This window comes from Thalassophryne amazonica, chromosome 11 (genome assembly GCF_902500255.1).
Source record: "Thalassophryne amazonica chromosome 11, fThaAma1.1, whole genome shotgun sequence".
NCBI lineage: Eukaryota > Metazoa > Chordata > Actinopteri > Batrachoidiformes > Batrachoididae > Thalassophryne > Thalassophryne amazonica.
In genome coordinates this window covers 35,370,786-35,391,720 of record NC_047113.1, presented here as the reverse complement: position 1 = coordinate 35,391,720, position 20,935 = coordinate 35,370,786, and the positions used below count along the sequence as shown (strand labels likewise).

The window sequence follows — 20,935 nt, the reverse complement described above, 5'->3', positions numbered from 1 at the left end:
CACTCATAGCTGGAGAATAGCACTCACCCCTTTGGCAGTTTATACTTCACGCAGACGTTTTGTAACCCAGCGTAGGTCGCAGTAGAAGGCTCCTGAGGTTACAACATGAGTTCAATGAGTTTCATGATGCAATTTCAAAGATTAGATAATTAAAATAACCGAGACTAACCTGCAGCTCTGCTCCCTCCAGTATCCCCACAGCATTTCCCCATTCACTCTACCCGCGAGTAAATAAGCACTCTCAATTGGCCACAGCTCCATACGTGGCCCTGTGATGTCACTGGAACAGTGATCCCTGATTGGTCAGAGACACGTATCTCCAAACCCCATGAGACTGACTACTACTACTATTATTACTACTATTACTATTATTATAAATAACGTGAGATTACCAAACGGAATGGAGAATGTAGACAGACAGAGGGAGAGAGAGAGATAAAGGCAGAGGAGAAATAGACAGGATGTGGAACCTGGGTTACACGCATCACTCATTAGATGACGAGGCATTTGGCTACCTTAAGAGAGTCATAGTTACTCTCGCGCTTCATTGAATTTCTTCACTTTGATATTTGGAGTACTGGGCAGAAATCACATTGCGTCATTGTATCACACTGAAAATATTCCATTTTGCTAAGAAGAAATGATCCATATTCCACATTTGCATCCAGATCGACACCAAAATTTTGATAAGGCTGATCATTCCAATAGGTTTTGTGCAGATTTGTTGAAAACCACTTCATGCCTCATATTAAAAACAACATTTTTGAGAACAAACAAAAAAAGAGAATCCAGAATGGATTCTCCCTCACTGCTGCAAGTGTTTTCATCATCAAATGAAAACCTTTTACGAATTTCATCAAAATGGTGAAAATATCCCATCTGTAACAGAAAGGAAAGACAGCATCCATAATCCAGATCCAGATCCCGAGCAACGCCAAAATTTAATAGGTTCATCCTCTGTTGCTCCATAAGGTTTTGTCCAGAATCCACATTCAGATATTGATTCAGGGCCAAGGTTAAATGATTCTCCTTCCTTAAAAGATTTGTCATGCAACTATCATGCAACTTTTCATTTTAAAATCTTTTGAATAATCCTTCTTGGAGACAGGTACAGGGATGGTGGTGATCACACGGCAGAAGTCAATACGTGTTCCATAATCAAAAAAAAAAAAAAAAAATGCAGTGCCCAACAAAGTGGTCATACAGGAATGTTTGCAGACAGTTAAAAAAAGAAATACACACGCAAACAGATGCATAAAGAACTAAATATGCACACACAGACACACACACACACACACACAAAAGCCCTGATTGTGTCTTTTAACAAGACCAACAGAGAACCAAACTGCTTGGAAGAATTTGGAAGGCCAACTGGTCATTATTGCAATCACGCCTTTGACTTTCACAGTATAATTAGTCGACCTGTGCAGCGCTGTACCTATAAATACTACAGACTAAACAACAGTAAAACACACAACTGCAGATGGCGGTTCTTCTCACATTAAACGTCACTTCTTTCCCACAGACTCTCACAGGATCAACAATCGTATGCTAACGATTAAATCCACCTCAAATTTATTTATGACAGATGCAGCCTCGATGGAGCGCCTGTTATGTTGAGGTCATCTTCGTTTACAACATCCCACCCCGAGACTTCCAAAAGAACCAGCTTGCACAACGTTCTTCATTTGTACTTTATGGGAATGTGAATTCATGATCAGTCATTAGGGTGATTATTTGTTTTTTACTGATTCTTACACGCACACATGAAGTTCATTGAGTTTGGTTTGTCTGTGTTAAAACATGCTGGTGTAGCTGTTGGGAGGAAGGCCTGGCGGTGTTGCTGGGATGTCTTGGAGCTGCAACGAACAGCAACTGTTCATGAAACTCAAGCGCTATTGCAAGCCATTCATCAGCCTCATAGAAAGCTAATAAATAGGTTCATGGTGGCACAGCAGCCTGGTCTGACATTCAGAACAAAAGATAAGACTGCATCATTTCTCACAGCCATGGGTTTTTTTTCACAGCAGTCACCTGTAATATATCTGGAGGTCTGTCAAGGTTTCTGGATCCATGTTTTTTATGAAATGATTACATGCTGGCAATGACTCAGGAGATACTGTTCACATATTTGTTGATAATTCACAGTTCATTTGGTTGACCCTGATCTGCCCCCTGGGCCCAAATTCACAAAGCATCTCAGAGTCTCTCATAGACCTCCCAGCTCAGCCGAAAGAGCTGGGAGCTCAAATACTAATAAGTATTTGAACACCCTGCAATTTTGCAAGTTCTCCCACTTAGAAATCATGGAGGGGTCTGAAATTTTCATCTTAGGTGCATGTCCATTGTGAGAGACATAATCTAAAATAAATAAATAAATAAATCCAGAAATCACAATGTATGATTTTTTAAACATTTATTTGTATGTTACTGCTGCAAATAAGTATTTGAACACCTGTGAAAATCAATGTTAATATTTGGTACAGTAGCCTTTGTTTGCAATTACAGAGGTCAAATGTTTCCTGTTGTTTTTTACCAGGTTTGCACACACTGCAGCAGGGATTTTGGCCCATTCCTCCACACAGATCTTCTCTAGATCAGCCAGGTTACTGGGCTGTCGCTGAGAAACATGGAATTTGAGCTCCGTCCAAAGATTTTCTATTGGGTTTAGGTCTGGAGACTGGCTAGGCCACTCCAGAACCTTGATATGCTTCTTACGGAGCCACTCCTTGGTTATCCTGGCTATGTGCTTTGGGTCATTGTCATATTGGAAGACCCATCGACGACCCATCTTCAATGCTCAAACTGAGGGAAGGAGCTTGTTTCCCAAAATCTCGCAATACATGGCCCCGGTCATCCTCTCCTTAATACAGTGCAGTCATCCTGTCCCATGTGCAGAAAAACACCTCCAAAGCATGATGCTTCCACCCTCATGCTTCACGGTAGGGACAGTGTTTTTGGGATGGTACTCAGCATTCTTCTTCCTCCAAACACGGCGAGTGAAATTAAGACCAAAAAGTTCTATTTTGGTCTCATCTGACCACATAACTTTCTCCCATGACTCCTCTGGATCATCCAAATAGTCATGGGCAAACTTAAGAAGGGCCTGGACGTGTGCTGATTTAAGCAGGGGAACTTTCCGTGCCATGCATGATTTTAACCCATGACGACTTAGTGTATTACCCATAGTAACCTTGGAAACAGTGGTGCCAGCTCTCTTCAGATCATTGACCAGTTCCTCTCGTGCAGTTCTGGGCTGATTCCTCACCTTTCTTAGAATCATTGATACGCCACGAGGTGGGATCTTGCATGGAGCCTCAGTCCGAGGAAGATTGACAGTCATGTTTAGCTTCTTCCATTTTCTAATAATTGCTCCAACAATTGATCTTTTTTCACCAACCTGCTTGGCAATTGCCCCGTAGCCCTTTCCAGCCTTGTGGAGGTCTACAGTTTTGTCTCTGGTGTCTTTGGACAGCTCTTTGGTCTTAGCCATGTTAGTAGTTGGAGTCTTACTGATTGTGTGGGGTGGACAGGTGTCTTTATGCAGCTAACGACCTCAAATAGGTGCTGTTCTGCTTTAATTTTGCTTAATTCTGCTTTGTTTTCCACATCCTAACTGTACAATACTGATAGCCGTTGCCCATTTTGATCCAAATCAGATATATTGTCAAAAAAAGTATGGACTTTATACATGCTGTGTTGCCTAAAACACTTAAATTGCAATTCACGTATATGAAATCATACAGTACATTTATTACAGCTGCATTTTCTGAATATTTGTTTTTCTGAACAGCCGCCAATTCAAGCTGATGTATATTACTCACATTCAATTACAGTGACAGTCGCACCTTTTGCACAGTAAATAAGGTTTTCCATGTTAGTTAGTAAAAACACGGGCTAAAAATTATTTATGACTAGAATTTTATGTGGCGAAAAACAGACATTCAAAAAATAAGCACAGTAGCAAGTTAAACAGTTCAAAGGCAGTGAAGGGAAACAGACGTGCTCAGTGCAAAAAGCTCTGCAACCAATGAAATAGAGTAACTGTAGGAGGCAGCGGGAGCCAGCCAGAGAGAATCGGACTGTCTTATCTCGATGAGCAAAATGTTCTACAAACACGGTGCAAGATAAGAAAATGCTCAAAACAAAGTAACACTGTGATACAGTTTATCTTTTCCTTTGTAACATTTTTGAATCAGAACTCATTTTGGTCCAGCAGGGAGGGCACACTTGCTGAAATTTTTCTTTCTATCAGCTTCTCCCATTTTGTGAGGAATTGCCACAGCAGATCTGTTGTCAAACCAAACCAAACATTTTGTGTCCTGCTGTGATGCTCTGATCACTTCCTCCCTCTTTTATTATGAAATAATGCTGAATTCATGTGGAAATGATTGTTGTACAAAAGCTTCAGATATCTGTCGCTGAAATAGATGATGACTGGAGTGCAGTTTGAAGCAGAAATGAGGTGATAATCAGAAAATTGCTGCTGACGCTCCAAAATGACACATGCGCAGTGAAGGTGCAGTGAAGGCAAGGGGACCATTTGGTCGGTGACACCAGGACGATTGATGCACAAGATAATTATACAAAAATATATATTTTGTGTATTTATTGTCTACAAATGGTGTTGTTTGTTTAGATTCAGATGTTGCACATTGTTGGGTCCTGGTTGAGGTATATGCTCTTTAATACATTTTAGATTTTCCTTCTTTTTCACAAATTAGTCCAGCTACTGCTAAATTCCAGAGGTTGTTGTGTAATGGAAATGCTACAAATTTGTATAATTTGGCAAACGTTGTAAAGAAAATAATGATTGTTGAAAGATGTGTTCTCTCTGCATGAACTCTCGGGGTACGGTGGAAAATAAAATGATTGCCTATTATGTACACACGTGCACTTACACAAAGTATTGCAAAATGTCATCGTCCCTGCAAGAACTGTGGACTTTTCAAATTCTCACTCACTATCAAGCATGCACATTCTCCATGAATACGCAGGCCTCGAGAGCAGAGGTGTCAAGTAACGAAGTACAAATACTTTGATACTGTACTTAAGTACACTTTTTAGGTATCTATACTTTACTCCATTACTTATTTTTCTGCCTACTTCTGACTTCTACTTATTACATTTTCACACAAGTATCTGTACTTTCTATTCCTTACATTTTTAAAACAAACAGCCTCGTTACTCTTGGCTTCAGCGCCGGTGGATGTGCCCGAGGCGTCAGCGCAGTTCCACCGGCGCGGCTTCACCGAGGCCCGAGGTGCCAGCGCGGATTTATCTGACCATGGGTCCGAAGAAGGCACTGACGGCGGAGGAGGGAGACGATGGACTTTTTGTCTGAGGACATCTCTGTTGTTAAAATGCAGCAGAAATCCATTATGGAGCTGGTGGAAGAAGTGAAGGCTCTCCGGATCCAGAATGCCGAGAAAGACCGGCGTCTGGTGCACCTGGAGAACCGTGTTGCAGAGTTGGAACAGTACACAAGGATGAACGACGTTATTATTACAGGAATTCATACGGGCGGTTTCAGAAGACAGCGGAGGGGAGGCCAGCTCAGTGGAACAAGAAGTGGCTGACTTCCTGCAATCTAAAGGTATTCAAATGGACTGCAATAACATTGAAGCGTGCCACACCCTGCCCAGGAGAGAGGATGGAGACAAGCGAGCAGTTATAATGAGGTTTGTCAACAGAAAACATAAAATGGCATTGTTAAAACAGGGACGGAAACTCAAAGGAACAAACGTATTCATCAATGAACATCTGACCAAAAGAAACGCAGACATCGCCAGGAAAGCTTGTTTCTTAAAAAAGCAGGGAAAAATTCAACAGACATGGACATCCAACTGCAAAATATTCATCAAACTGAACGGAACACCAGAACAAGCGAAGGTTATGGTAATCAGGAACATCGAGGATCTGGACAAATACGATCAATAAGGTATGAGGACACAAACACATCACAACACCATGACACAGACCAGAGGAACCTATTCATCTACTACATCATCTACATCTGGAGACAAGAAAGATATAACTCACAGGATTGATGATCATGGAAAACTAGAACTGAGAACATTTAAATACACAGACCACAATGTACTGGACTTGGAGCACGATATAGACCCGGACAATAATTTCTTCTCAGATATTAATGACAGTTGTTGCTATTATACAGATGAACAGTTTAATCGGCTCATTAAAACGGATAACAAATTATCAATAATCCATTTCAACAGCAGAAGTCTGTATGTAAACTTTAACAACATTAAAGAATATTTAAGTCAATTTTAAACATTTTTTTAACATAATTGCTATATCAGAAACATGGATCAATGAAGATAAAGGAATGGATTTTGAACCAATCGAAGCAGTGGTTCGCAGATTGAAGCAATGCTTCGACCTATTGTTTCGTTTATTCTTTCTTTCTTTCGCTTAATTTTCCCCCGCTAAAACCCTAAAGAGCATACTTCTGTGAGTATTATTTACCTTTTCTATGTTAAACCGACCTGTTATGGTCTTCTGAAACAGTTGATAGATGTATTTTATAACTTAAAAACGGGAGCAACGCTAACGCGTTAGCATGTCTATGGCATTTTCAATGTTAAAAGTTAGCATTAAGCTGTTGCAGCTCTCATCACGTTCGGGTGCATTTGTTTTTAAATTGTAATATTTCTTAAATTTATTTTTGTTTATATATTAATAATCTAATGATAATTATATACAATTTCAGAGAAAGAAACAAAAAGAACCTGAATAGAAACACAACAGAAAATAAAATATAAAGCAACCAACAATGAACATACATACATTCATACATACATACATACAGAAATAAATAAGTGTTTCCTGTCTTATTTAAGTTTAATGACAGTTTGTTTCGGTCAAACCATATTGTCAATGTGTTCATTTCTTCAGTGATTTCCTCCAGAACTATCTGCCAAACTAGAAAACTGCTGCATCCTAGTAAGAGCAGAATACTACTGAAATGAATCTGAATAAGTTGTTTTTTTTCTCACTAAATGGATGCTGCACTCACTGCAGTTTATTGTCTGGAATAGTCCCAGATTGCATTTCAGAGCTTCTAGAATTGAAACATTTTCGTGCAGGTGGTGTTGGGGAGTAATTTTGGGTTTTGGGTCTTGGGCCACATGTAGAACGAATCAGTTTTTAAATTAAGCTTTCAATTCATATAGTGGCATCTACCTTTTTTTTTTTTTTAAAGGTTACTTTATACTTTTATACTTTAAGTAGGTTTTGGAGCACATACTTTTTCACTTTTACTTGAGTAAAGAGGTCAAGTTGATACTTCAACTTTTACCAGTGTTTTTAAACTGCAGTATCTATACTTCTACTTAAGTAACAATTGTGTGTACTTTTGACACCACTGCTCGAGAGGCAGATAATTATTCCTCATCCTCAGTAACAATTAGCACAGCAATTGAGTGAGACAGAGACAGAGCGATGTCAGGTAGCGGTATCTCTCTGCAGAGAAACAAAGGATTCTGACCCTTCCTGAAAGTTTTCATTTGACAGATGCTGTGCGACGTAGTACCAAAAACAGAGAAAAACAGAAACAGTGACAAAACAGATGCAGTTCTGACTTTCACATGTAATTTCGTGACGCCTGTTGAAAAGGCTCAGGCTACTCCTCATCTTAAATGGCAGATGAGGAGACGGGAGAAAGCGCGACTCTGTCACTTGACAATTACTGATTTATTGAGAGAAGCATGCAAAATACGTAAGTGTCTCATCATTGTATCCATCCAACAGAAGCCTGCATCTACTTAGATTTTAGGAATTATGGATAAGTTTTAGTTTGAATTCCAAAAAAAAGGAAAACCCCAACCACAAGCCAGAACCAATGAAAGCACTGACAAGCAGATCACTACGTTTGACCTCTGACACCAAAACAACAAATAAATAGGAGAAGCTCAGTACGTGGCATGGGAAATTAAATCTCTGTGTTCATGGTGTGGAACTGTTCGTGTGAGCAGGAATATTTTGCAAACAGATGCACTTGGGAGCATGTGCATGCTGAAGAGATTAGCTCTTCTGTCGTTGGTGCCACGTGTTCAAAAAGGAAAACAAATGCACCTCATGTGGCACAATCCTAAAATAAAAGCCAACAGAGGGCTGATGCATATCCAGCGTGCTCAACCCACAAAGTTATAAGTGTTCAAGTGAACATAAATATTTATGTAATGGTGTTTCGGATGATGTATGACTTCATATGTGACCGTGAAGTCACACAATCAATCGCAAGTATTTTGCTGATCAATATGTCTTAGATCATCCATCTAGGTTTCTTGGTTGTTGAGATGTATGAAGAAGGTGTTTTCACACCATGTTTTTCTTAATCTTGACCTTTGTTCTTTGACCCAACTACTCCAAAGTCAAATGGACCATCTTGTTAGTAAGTCCCTTCGGCTGCTCCCTCGTTTGCACACGAGGTCGCCACAGCACATTCAAGGTGGATTTGCATGTTGAATTGGCACAAGTTTTACACCGGATGCCCTTCCTGATGCAACTCTCCGGGGGTGGGGTTTGAACCAGGAATCTACCGCACTGAAACCAAGTGGACTAACCACTTGACCACCACCCCTGCTTCCAAATTCTATCTAAGTCATATTGCCATCAGGTTTGATCCATCTAAGCTTCTTGGTTGTTGAGATATACAAGGAAGGTGCTGTTTTCACTGTTTCCTCACAGCAAGAAGGTCATGGGATTACTTCCCGCCTAGTCCTTTCTGTGTGGAGCTTGCATGTTCTCCCCATGTTTGCGGGGGTTCCCTCCAGGCGCTCTGGCTTCCTCTCTCTTCCAAAGAGACGCAGGTTAGGTGAAGTGAGAACCTCAAATTGATCAGAGGTTTGTCTATATGTGGCCTTGCGATAGACTGCCGTCCTGTCCAGGGTGTACTCTGCCTTTCACCCTATATACAGTAACTGCTGGTATAGGCTGTAGTCTAGACAATACAATGAATGTACCGTTGAAATGTAAGACAATCATGTTACTGGTAACGATGTTTAAGTGATGCTTGATGACTTGAAACAAATGGATTTCTTTTTGTCTGCTAAAATATTAAATTCATGTTATAAGGAGCAGAGAATACAAAAATTATTGTCCTTCTGTTCCTTTTTGTTGAAGAACCATGCCCATGGAAGTAAACAAGGACTTAATTAAATGACATGAATGAAATGAAATAAAATGAAATAAAAACATCCCTCCCTCCCTCCCTCGCACACGCAGTGACCGGAGGTCCGGCCAGCGAAGTTCACGGCTGCTGCAGGCCACCTGCCTGGAGCTGAAGGTGGAGGGAAGCATTTTTTCTTTATTTGCCTCTCACATGCCTGGAAGCTCTTCACCATTTAACCATGTCATTTAGGTCCTTCAGACTTTTTTTCAGTAAAATGGTTCTGGGGAACATGAGCATGACTCCGCACCGCCAGACATCCCTATTTACAGCCCTCTTAACCCCCTGCCACTTTAAGCATTTTTTAATGTAGATGTAAATTAATATTCAAACATTTCAGCTAGTTGACAGGAGGGCTGTACAATATGGCCAAATTATCATGTCTCAGTATGATATACGATATGACTATGATTTCACACAAAGTGCAGCAACAGTGAAAATTATACATTCTTACAACCCCAATTCCAATGAAGTTGGAATGTTGTGTGAAATGTAAATAAAAATAGAATACAATGATTTGCAAATCCTCTTCAACCTATATTCAGTTGAATACACCACAAAAACAAGATATTTAATGTTCAAACTGATAGACTTTTTTGTTTTTGTGCAAATATCTGCTCATTTTGAAATGGATGCCTGCAACGCATTTCAAAAAAACTGGGACAGTGGCAACAAACGACTGGGAAAGTTGATGAAGGCTCAAAGAACACCTGTTTGGAACATTCCACAGGTGAACAGGTTAATTGGAAACAGGTGAGTGTCATGATTGGGTATAAAAGGAGCATCCCCAAAAGGCTCAGCCATTCACAAGCAAAGATAAGGTGAGGATCACCACCACCACTTTGTGAACAACTGCATGAAAAAATAGTCCAACAGTTTAAGAACAACTGAAGTTGTACATCAAGCAAGAATGGGAAATAATTCCACCTACAAAGCTTCAACAATTAGTGTCCTTCCCAAATGCTTATTGAGTGGTGTGAGAAGGAAAGGTGATGTAACACAGTGTTAAACATACCACTGTCCCAGCTTTTTTGAAACGTGTTGCAGACATCCATTACAAAATGAGCAAATATTTGCACAAAAACAATAAAGTTTTTTCAGTTTGAACATTAAATATCTTGTCTTTGTGGTGTATTCAATTGAATATAGGTTGAAGAGGATTTGCAAATCATTGTATTCTGTTTTTATTTACATTTTACACAATGTCCCAACTTCATTGGAATTTGAGGTTATAAAAAAAAAACAGTAATAATACCACACTCATTTTGCACTCATCATCAGAAATTTAGGGTACAGTGCCCTCCAAAGGTATTGGAACACTTGGTATTTCACACATTTATTTTCTTTATGCCATTTGAATACAAGAAATATTAAAAATAAAAAGAATAAAAAATTCTAAAATTATCTTCCTCAAACTAAACCTGAAAGCAAATCTCTAAAACGTGATAATACCTGTAAATAATAATGTTTTATTCCCAGTTTTATTTCTTCAGACAATATGAACATTTCCAAGTCACTGAATATGTCTTGGACTTTATTTACATCAATTATGAAGAAATATAAATGTTTCTTTCAGCAAAATTCAAATCTAGGCTTCCATCTCAGATGTACTTTTTGACAAATTGTAGCTGAACTACTGGGTCTTCTTTTTAAGAAAATCCTCCTCTACACCACTTCATCAGGAAGCTGTATTTTATGTTTAATTAATTTATATCAAGTTTTAGAGATTTGCTTTCAGTTTGACTTTAAGGAAGATAACTTTAGATTTATTTATCTAAAGTTGTGTCACTGGTGTGTCACTCAGACAGCAAAATTAAGAGGTTATTTAAAAATAAGTCCTTCAGAGAGCAAAATGAAGAGGTTACACAGGTTTTATACAGAACAGAGGAGGAGTAAATTACCTGTATTTCTTTCAGCCTGAGTGTTTTCACGTTATATCTTATGAATCAACAGCTGCCTGCTCGTTTAAAATCACTGGAGAAACACGTACGAGGGCTGTCAATAAAGTAACGGTCCTTTTTATTTTTTTCAAAAACTATATGGATTTCATTCATATGTTTTTACGTCAGACATGCTTGAACCCTCATGCGCATGCGTGAGTTTTTCCATGCCTGTCGGTGACGTCATTCGCCTGTGAGCACTCCTTGTGGGAGGAGTCGTCCAGCCCCTCGTCGGAATTCCTTTGTCTGAGAAGTTGCTGAGAGACTGGCGCTTTGTTTGATCAAAATTTTTTCTAAACCTGTGAGACACATCGAAGTGGACACGGTTCGAAAAATTAAGCTGGCTTTCAGTGAACATTTTAACGGCTGATGAGAGATTTTGAGGTGATTCTGTCGCTTTAAGGACTTCCCACGGTGCGAGATGTCGCTCAGCGCTCTCAGGCGCCGTCGTCAGCCTGTTCAAGCTGAAAACCTCCACATTTCAGGCTCTATTGATCCAGGACGTCGTGAGAGAACAGAGAAGTTTCAGAAGAAGTCGGTTTCAGCATTTTATCCGGATATTCCGCTGTTAAAGGAGATTTTTTTAATGAAAGACGTGCGGACGGATCCGCACGTCAGGACGCAGCCGACGCGGTGCGGCGGCACAGGAAAAACACCTCCGTGGAAAAACACCTCCGTGTTGATAACCATTTGTAAAATCCAGGCGGCTTTTGATGGCTTTCAGTGGAGTGAGTATATGAGAAATTGTTTAACAGGCAGGACATGCTCCAACTTGTCCTTAAGGCTTTCAACAGAGGTGTTTTTCCTGTGGCGGAGCGTCGCGGCGCCTGAGAGCGCTGAGCGACGTCTCGCACCGTGGGAAGTCCTTAAAGCGACAGAATCACCTCAAAATCTCTCATCAGCCGTTAAAATTTTCACTGAAAACCAGCTTAATTTTTCGAACCGTGTCCACTTCGATGTGTCTCACAGGTTTATAAAAAATTTTGATCAAACAAAGCGCCAGTCTCTCAGCAACTTCTCAGACAAAGGAATTCCGACGAGGGGCTGGACGACTCCTCCCACAAGGAGTGCTCACAGGCGAATGACGTCACCGACAGGCGTGGAAAAACTCACGCATGCGCATGAGGGTTCAAGCATGTCTGACGTAAAAACATATGAATGAAATCCATATAGTTCTTGAAAAAAATAAAAAGGACCGTTACTTTATTGACAGCCCTCGTATATATAAGGCAACCTGAATTAAAGGAAAAAATGCTGCTTTTAACAACCTGGACCTCATTTTTGGCATAAAATATGGTCATTTACTGATGATATAAATTTGGTGTCATTTGTCCATGGTTCAGATGACGTGTTCAGTTTCAAATCTGAGGCAAACATTTTACTTCTTCTACTAAAGTGGATTAGAACTTTTTGTGGTACACAGCACCATTTCCTGTTTCACAAGAGTCAATCCAGCAAGTGTTCAACATTTGACTTTTTTTTTTTGTTTGTTTGTTTTGTTTAATTTAATGAGACAAACAAAACATTACACAAAAACCTTACAGAGGATTAAATACAATCTTACTATTGTATTGTAAACAACATACCAAAGAACAAGTTAATTCAAAAGAACAGATCAAAACTAGGGGAGAATTATTAAAAAAAAAAAAAAAAACTTTCCAAAGTTAAACACATTTGACATTTCCTGTTTCACTGTGGACTCAAAATTTGGCACTTCCTGTTTCAGTCTCAACTTGCCACAGAATTCCCGTAAAATCCCCCAAGATCTCGTCTATTGTCAATCCAGGAAGTGTTTAACATTTGACATTTCCTGTTTCGCTGTGGGCTCAAAATTTGGCACTTCCTGTTTCAGTCTCATCTTGCCACTAAATTCCCACGAGATTCCACAGGATATCTTCTACTCTCAATCCACAAAGTGTTAATCCAGGAAGTGTTCTACATTTGACATGTCCTGTTTCACTGTGGACTCAAAATTTGGTAATTCCTGTTTGGGATACAGTGTACCATGAGCGGCACTTCACTTGTATAACTTGCCCAAAGAAAGATGGACAAAGTCACTTAAACGTGTCCTAGATGTGACAATCAGAACAATAAGACAATATTTAGTAAAGAACATTGGCACTGGCAGCTGTAATCTTGTATGCACTCTGCACACATTTTTTTCCACAGCTTTATTCATGAAAATCATTCAATATTACAATAAAAATGGCTTGCAGTGCTTTTTTTGCTTAAAGTTGGGGGAATTTTCACATTTTCACAATTTGCCCATTTTTGAATCTTGGACTATCGTAGAAGAACGAAGTCTTGAGGAATAGACTGCGAGATCCACTACTCGAACGTGCTTTGGACAAATATGCACTTAACACTTTGCCACCCATGCCGACAGCAGAGGTGGCAATTCACGCTTACTCACCCTAGATTTACGCACCACGTAAGGTGACGAAACGACACTTAGAATCCAGCCTCAGTGTACCATGGCCTAAACAAAAATGTGTGATAACCATCCCAGGGTGGCAGCTGTAGCCAGGTAGGGGTCAATGAAGAATTACACAGAGGTCAAACTGTAAAAATGCTTCAGTCATGTTGAAAACTATACTTCATTATTTGTCTGATCATAATGATTCCAAAAAGGTACATTTTGGACTATCTATGACTGAATTTTCTGGAGTTAATGGGGTAAAAACAGCAAAAATGCTGGGCAAGAGTTCATGCACAAACACACAAAGTTGGTGGCACACACAAACGGCCAAGACAGACACTCAGGATTAGTATTTTTCAACTAGAACTATAGACATTACTTTCCCCTCATTGACATAAAAGGCAAAAACACATGTGTGAACAAGCATAATTTAATTTCTCTGTGGCCGGGCTTGCCACAGAGCCCAGCTAGGCACAACCCGAAAAGGCAACTTGGATCTTCCATCTCCACCCTGTCGGCTCACCACCCACAGGGGGAAGTGCTGGTGTCGAGTACATTGTCCTATGGGTGACAGTGAAAGTCGAGGACCTCGACGGACCAGACGAGACAGTACATACTAGCTCTGGTCGGTACCAAGGGTGCTTCTGGAGGACCGTGAGGCACCTCAGGAGAGGAAAACAGGGAACCATCCAAAACTGCATACAGTAAGGATGGGACACTGCTGACTTCAGCTGAGGAGGTAATCCGGCGCTGGAAGGAGCACTTTAAGGAACTCCTGCGTCAGACTGGAGTGCCCTCTATAATAGAGGCACAGCTGGAAACTGATGGGGGATCATCATCATTTTCCCTGCTTGAAGACACTGAGGAAGTCAAACAACTCAGCAATGCCCCTGGGACTGATAAGATCTGTCCAGAACTGCTGAAGGCTCTGGCTGTGCAGGGACTGTCTTGGATGAGACATCTCTTCAACATTGCGTGCAGGTCTGGGACAGTGCCAAAAGAGTGGCAAACTAGGGTGGTCATCCCCATAGTTAAAAAACAGCCTCCTTGGTAAAGTCTACTCCAGGGTGCTGGAAAGGAGGATTCAGCCAATCGTCGAACTTCAGATTGAAGAGGAATAATGCAGGTTCTGTCCAGGTCATGGAACAACCGACGAGCTCTTCACTTTCATAAGGATCCTGGAAGGGGCCCATGAGTATGCCTACATGTGTTTTGTGGACTTCAAGAAGACGCATGATCAGGTACCCCGGGATATACTGTGAGAGGTGTTGGGAAGTATGGAGTGAGGGGTCCCTTCACAGGGCTAACCAATCTCTGTACTCACAAAGGAAGAGCTGTGTTCGTGTCTTCTGTAGTAAGTTGGACTCATTTCCGGTGGGGGTTGGCCTCCACCAGGGCTGCGCCTTGCCACCAATCTTGTTTTGATATTCCTGGACAGGATATTGAGACATAGTCAGGGGAGGAGGGTCTTCAGTTTGGTGGGCTCATGGTCTCATCACTGCTTTTTGCAGCTGATATGGTCCTGTTGGCTTCATTGGCCTGTGACCTCCAGCACTCACTTGGTCAGTTCACAGCCTAGTGTGGAGCGGCTGGGATGAAGATCAGCACCTCTAAATCTGAGGCCATGGTTCTCAGCAGGAAAATGATGGATTGCTTACTCTGTGTAGGGAATGAAGTCTTGGCCAAATGAAGGAATTCAAGTACTTTGGGGTCTTGTTCACAAGTGAGGGGACAATGGATCATGAGATTGCCCGGAGATTCGGCACAGCAGTGACAGTATTGCGTTTGCTTTACCGTACTGTTGTGATGAAAAGGGAGCTGAGCCAAAAGGCGAAGCTCTCGATCCACTGGTGAAATCACTGAAAGGAGGGAGCTGATGTCATTCGAGCATCTGGTAAGGATGCCTTCTGGACGCCTCCGTAGGGAAGTGTTCCAGGCACATCCAGCTGTGAGGAGACCCCAGAAAAGACCCAGGACTAGGTGGAGAAATTGTATCTCCACACTGGCCGGGGAAAGGCCTCGGGATCCCCTAGTCAGAGGTGGTTAATGTGGCCCAGGAAAGGGAAGTTTGGTGTCCCCTGCTGGAGCTGTTGCCCCCACAACTGGATCCTGGATAAGTGGTTGAAGACATATGTATGTATGGATGGATGGATCATTGAACATACAGTTGAATTTAAAATACCATTAAAGGTGATGGTGGTGGTGGTGGTGGGGTCTAAATACATTGACATATTTGAACATTAAAAAAGTAATGCCACAGTTACTTTCCCTAGTAACTAATTATTAGTTACTAACTCAGTTCCTTTTGGCAGACGTAACTAGTAACTATAACTAATTACTTTTTAAAGTAACTTGCTCAGATATAGATAGATAAATAAAATATAGATAAATTCATTCATTCATTCATTCATATTATTGGCTGAAAAGTCTCAGCATTTTGGTCCCAGAGCTGAAAATACCAAGTTCCCAGTCACAACACTAGCGGCTCTCTCAACTGGCTCTTGTTTCGCACATAACTTATGCCATATTCCGTTTAGCTCAGAAGTCAAAAATGCAAATGGGAATGGCATTATATCTTATGTAAATGCATTCCAATTACTACCCAACACAGTAAATTGGAAAATAAGTTGGATGCCAACAAGGTTTATAGGTATAGAGTGCTAAAAAAAAACATGCCATCCATCAAAGTGACCTCGTGGAAGAGGTCTCATTGGAGGAGACCTCTGTTACCTTCATCAATATGCCCACTGACACCTGCTCCAATCACCACTCTTATCTTTGGATGCACTCTCTACTGCCTCATCCAACTTACTTCAGAAATTTTCTTTCTCCTTCTTGTACAATCTACCCGTGGGGCATATGCATTGATGACGTTCACATTCACTCACTTCACGTCCAACACACTTAATATACTCTTCCTTTCGAATGACCCAAACACCATTTGTACTCCCATCCACACCATAACACAACAGTTTCTATGCTCTTGCACTTACATACTTTCTATTTGGTCTCATACACACAGTTCATGTACCTTTCTCCTGTCCATCATATCAGCCAAGTCTCTCCCTTTACTAGTTATAATGGCAAAAAGTCCCCCTCTTCCACTGCCTCTGGATACATTGTCCACCTCTTCTTCCATTTGCCCAACAGAAGCCCAGTTGCTATTGGCACCCTGTTGGACAACAGCAACGGTGTTGGTTGTTGTTAAATCCAGGCCTTGACTGATCCGATATTGAAATTCAATTTGTGGTCTGCCTGTTTGGTTTGTCAAAATTTCCAATAAATGCCTTTCCTGCTTGTACCCTCCTCACTTACCCGGGCTTGGGATTGGCACTCTGACACCCCACATTGGCCAAGTTCAAAATATTTAAATCAATAACTGTGAAAAATGATATGATGTGCAGCAGCCAGATGCAGCCCAATGTCATTCACATGCTTCTAGCCATGAGTGTCTCAACTTTTTGCAGTCATCATGAAACTCAGAGCGACAGCGATCTAGAAGGGCCACACTTATCACAACATTGTAACTTATTTCTTTTATGCTAGCTCACACAATCTCTCACAGTCACCTCACAGTCACCTAGAAAATAGTTTCAGCTTTCCACAGCTTTGCTGTTGTGATTAGAGCACATCAGAAAAGTGGGATGCTAAAGAGGCTGTAGTGATGACATTAATTTTTCCCTCAAGCTACAGTGTGTAGAACAACCGAGCCGTTGTCAAGGGACTGTGATGTCATCACTTTGGTGCTCTATATCACAATTGTGACCAGTTCCAATACATGTCATTGTACAACAGATATGTCAAGTCATTGTCCACCTTTTATTCTGTGTTGACAAAGTTTTTGTATGTTAACATAAATAAACAAACAGAAAAGCATTCATGACATACTAAAGAGCAGAGTTTGTCCTGCCATTTTGTTTCAGCTGGCGGCCATGGTGAAGGATTCTCTCACAGATTTTGTTCAGGAAATAGAAACTTACAGATGTCAAAATAAATCTTCATGGTGGAATCCAAAAATAACCCAAAAGAAAAAGCAAACTGTTTCAATACACTTCAGAAAAACACTTCATGAACACATGCCTCCGCGGCCTCTCCTGCACATCCATTTGTTTCGAGTTTATCCCACTTAATTCAGTTACCTTATTTTAGGTGGAGGTGCAGAAATGATGTGATTACCGCTGTCTGTCTGTGTACATCACTCACTCACTCACTCACTCACTCATCTTCAACCGCTTACTCCAATTACGTGTCACGAGGACTGGAGCCTATCCCAGCAGTCATGGGGCATGAGGCGGGGTACACCCTGGACAGAACGCCAGTCTGTTGCAGGGCCACATATACAACCCCAATTCCAATGAAGTTGGGATGTTGTGTAAAATGTAAATAAAAACAGAATATAATGATTTGAAAATCCTCTTCAACCTATATTCAGTTGAATACACCACAAAGACAAGATATTTAATGTTCACACTGATAGACTTTGTTGTTTTTGTGCAAATGTTTGGTCATTTTGAAATGGATGCCTGCAACACATTTCAAAAAAGTTGGAACAGCAACAACAAAAGACTGGGAAAGTTGATGAATGCTCAAAGAACACCTAATTGGAAACAGGTGAGTGTAATGATTGGGTGTAAAAGAACCATCCCCAAAAGGTTCAGCCATTCACAAGCAAAGATGGGGAGAAGATCACCACTTTGTGAACAACTGCGTGAGTAAATAGTCCAACAGTTTAAGAACAATGTTTCTCAATGTTCAATTGCAAGGAATTTAGGGATTCCATCATCTACCATCGATAATATAATGAGAACATTCAGAGAATCTGGAGAACTTTCTACACGTAAGTGGCAAGGCCGAACATTCAATGCCCGTGACCTTCAATCCCTCAGGCAGCACTACATTAAAAACCTACATCATTGTGTAAAGGATCTTACCGCGTGGGCTCAGGAACACTTCAGAAACCCAAAGTCAGTTAATACAGTTCATCGCTACATCTACAAGTGCAAGTTAAAACTCTACCATGCAAAGCGAAAGATATATATTAACAACATCCAGAAACGCCGTCACCTTCTCTGGGTCCGAGCTCATTTGAAATGGACAGACGCAAAGTGGAAAAGTGTGCTGTGGGCTGATGAGTCCACATTTCAATTTTTTTTGGAACTCATGGACGCTGTGTCCTCTGGACAAAAGAGAAAAAAGACCATCCAGATTGTTAATAGCGCAAAGTAGAAAAGCCAGCATCTGTGATGGTATGGGGGTGTGTTAGTGCCCATGTAACTTACACATATGTGATTGCACCATCAATGCTGAAAGGTACATCCAGGTTTTGGAGCAACACATGCTGCCATCCAAGCAACATCTTTTTCAGGTATGTTCCTGCTTATTTCAGCAAGACAATGCCAAGCCACATGGTGCACGTGTTACAACAGCGTGGCTTTGTAGTAAAAGAGTGTGGGTACTAGACTGGCCTGCCTGCAGTCCAGACCTGTCACCCATTGAAAATTTGTGTAGCATTATGAGGTGCAAAATATGACAACAGACACCCCGGACTGTTAAACAACTGAAGTTGCACATCAAGCAAGAATGGGAAAGAATTCCATCTACAAAGCTTCAACAATTAGTGTCCTCAGTTTCCAAATACTTATTGAGTGTTGTTAGAAGGAAAGGTATCAGTTATTACAGTTTGTCGCTACATCTACAAGTGCAAGTTAAAACTCTACCATCCAAAGCGAAAGCCATACATCAACAACATCCAGAAACGCTGCCGCCTTCTCTGGGTCTGAGCTCATTTGAAATGGACAGATGCAAAGTGGAAAAGTGTGCTGTGGTCTGATGAGTCCACATTTCAAATTGTTTTAGGAAATCATGGACGTCATGTCCTCTGGACAAAAGAGGTAAGACACTATCCAGATTGTTACCAGCACAAAGTTCAAAAGCCAGCATCTGTGATGGTATGGGGGTGTGCTGCCATCCAAGTAATGTCTTTTTCAGGGGCGTTACTGCTTATTTCAGCAAGACAATGCCAAGCCGCATTCTGCACGTGTTACAACAGAGTGCAGGTACTAGACTGGCCTGCCTGCAGTCCAGACCTGTCGCCCATTGAAAATGTGTGGCGCATTATGAAGCGCAAAATACAACAACGGAGACCCCAGACTGTTGAACAACTGAAGTCGTACATAAAGCAAGAATGAGAAAGAATTCCACCTACAAAGCTTTAACAATCTTGTCTTTGTGGTGTATTCAGTTGAATATAGGTTGAAGAGGATTTTCAGATCATTGTATTCTGCTTTTATTTACATTTCACACAACGTCCCAAATTCATTGGAATTGGGGTTGTAGACAAGCAAACACATTCACAACTGCATGCACACCTATGGACAATTTAAAGTTTCCCATCCACCTAACCTGCATGTCTTTGGATGTGGTAGGAAGCCAGAGCACCCGGAGGGAACCCACGCAAACATGGAGAGAACACACAAACTCCACACAGAAAGCCCACAGGTGGGAATCGATTCCCATGACCTTCTTGCTGTGAGGCATCAGTGCTAACCACTAAGCCACCGTGCTACCCTGTCTGTGTACATATGAATTCAAAAGGTATTGAACAGATTTTCGCTGTATTTTTTGCATACTGTCCTTGAGTTCAGAGAAGTAGAATACCAGTGTTATTTCACTGCTAGAATAGATTTTTAACTCCCAGTACGCCTGCCCTGTTTACCCTCATCATTCCTTCCTCAACAAATTTTCCAAAAAAGGAAATTTTCACAAATGGAATGATCATTAAAAGTGATGAGAGCACTGAGAGGCTCAATTGCTCACAATATTTTCATATGACCGGTGTTGGAAAGAGGAGAACATCCATTAAAAACAAATATTAAAGTCTGTACCTAAAAATGCCCCATGCACACTCTCGAAATGCTCAAAAATAAAAAAATTTAATGATTAAAATTTACATTTCCCACAGTCTTTGTGAGCATGTCACACAAATAGCAGAGCAACTCAGTGGGCATGACTCACAGCAAAGAGGAGGTCAAATGAAGCAGCAACCTCGGGTGTTCAAACAAGAAGCCAACGCTGAAGTGCCAAATCTTGCAGTTCCTTGAACAGCCACTTGAGGCTGCATCCAAAAACAAGTCACTTGCTGAGGAAGCCCATATTAAAATCTCCAACATTACAACAATAAATAAACATGTTTACAGCCTGGTACCAAACTGTTCTGGTCTCTGTAGCCAGTTGCCCCACTCATGACAATGTACTGGGGGTAACTTTTTATTTAGCATGAATAATTAGGGATGAGATCACTTTAAGGGCCGGGATGTTGACAGCTCTGCTGCAAGGGAATGGTAGCTGCTGTGACCTCAACTGTGTTTGTCCTTTGTGATTATT

At 41.0% G+C, this 20,935-nt stretch overlaps 1 long non-coding RNA gene across 1 annotated transcript; it reads right to left on the bottom strand.

The window, feature by feature from the left end:
* Positions 1–494: 494 nt before the first annotated feature.
* LOC117520459 lies at positions 495–19,320 on the bottom strand. The gene is made up of 4 exons (XR_004563655.1): positions 19,310–19,320; positions 8,733–8,739; positions 1,680–1,682; positions 495–542 (listed from the first exon to the last, which is right to left on the bottom strand). It is a non-coding gene; the product is annotated as an uncharacterized LOC117520459 (long non-coding RNA).
* Between the last annotated feature and the right edge of the window lie 1,615 nt (positions 19,321–20,935).